This window comes from Cryptotermes secundus, unplaced genomic scaffold, assembly GCF_002891405.2.
Source record: "Cryptotermes secundus unplaced genomic scaffold, Csec_1.0 scaffold548, whole genome shotgun sequence".
Taxonomy (NCBI): domain Eukaryota; kingdom Metazoa; phylum Arthropoda; class Insecta; order Blattodea; family Kalotermitidae; genus Cryptotermes; species Cryptotermes secundus.
In genome coordinates this window covers 2103753-2105373 of record NW_019732380.1, presented here as the reverse complement: position 1 = coordinate 2105373, position 1621 = coordinate 2103753, and positions in this window count along the sequence as shown.

Sequence of the window (1621 nt, the reverse complement as noted above, 5' to 3'; positions counted from 1 at the left end):
GTAGAAGAGGAAAAGGAGAAAAGGAACCAGGGATGCTATTGGGATGATGAGAATTATAGCAGAACCAACTTTGGAGATAGATGAAGAACTGTGTGTTTTCTTCATAGACTGACAGAAGGCATTTGACCATGTAAACTGGACCAAATTAATGCAGATCCTAAAGGAAACAGATATCGATTGGTGTTAAAGAAGATGGATCAGAAAGTTAGAGTACGACTGGACAGAGGGGTGGCAGGAAGTGTGCAGATTGGAAGAGGAGTTCGACAAGGATGCTGTTTATCACCAATTCTGTTCAACTTGTACAGCGAATGCCTTACCAAGGAAGCTCTGGATGGGCTCGGAGACTTCAAATTAGGAGGGCAAATTATTCAAACTGTGAAATATGCAGATGACCTTGTGTTAATGGATAAGGAAGAAACTGTGCTACAGGACATGATTGATAGACTAATTGAAATTGGAAGGTGCTATGGCATGGAAATGAATGTGGAGAAAACAAAAGTAATGAAAATTTCGAGACAACCAACCCGTCACAATAAAGATAGACCAAGAACAACTGGAGAATGTGAAATGTTTTAAATATTTTGGTAGCTTGTTAACAGATGATGGAAGGTGTACTAGTGAAATTAAATCCAGGATTGCCATGGTAAAAGCTGCATTTAGTAAGAAGAAGAATCTTTTTACCAGCAAATTGGACTTAAATTTGAGGAAGAAACTAGTGAAATGCTACATTTGGAGCATAGCTCTGTATGGAGCTGAAACATGGACACTTAGGGCAGTAGATCAGAAACATCTGGAAAGTTTTGAAATGTGTTGGAGAAGGATGGAGAAGATCAATTGGACCGATTATGTGAGAAATGAAGAAGTGTTAATTAGAGTCAGTGAGCAGAGGAATAACCTACACGAAATAAGAAAATGGAAGGCTAATTGGAATGGTCATGCTTTACGCAGAAACTGCCTTCTAAAAGAAGTTATTGAAGGAAAGATAGATGGACGGATAGAAGTGACAAGAAGACGTAAGAAGATGCTGGATGACCTTGGGGACAGAAGAGGATACTCTCATTTGAAGGAGAAAGCTCTAGTTCGCAATAAGTGGAGGAATTGTTTTGGAAGAGACTGTGGTCCTATCGCCTGACAGATTACTAATGATGATGATATAAAATATAAAGGCAGCTACCTGCCACCCATCTAGTTTTCCTGTCAGGAGTGTGGACATTACGAAGGAGTGCTTGAAAAAGCTTGGGATGTTGCAGTTCTGTGGGACGTTTTTCTGTAATTCGTTCTCTTCAAGCAACATTACTGGTAGGAGAACAAATGAGTTTGAATGATATTAAGTATTGTGTTGAACTGATTATATGTTGTGATTAAATTCAAAACGAAATGCACGTTAAAATGACCGTTAGACTTATTAATTTGTGAAGTAAACCAAATGCTCGTCACGCCAATTGCGCAATCAATTCGTAGCTATATGGAATTATTTTAATTTTCAAACAGAATAAGCTGGTTTATCTTGTCTGAAGAACGACGTTCTTGTAGTTGAACCCACAACCGAATGGGAAATTTCGTTAGATGGCAACCTTCGCTGCTGCGGGTGGAACACTGCTCTCCGTGTTGATTTCTAAAG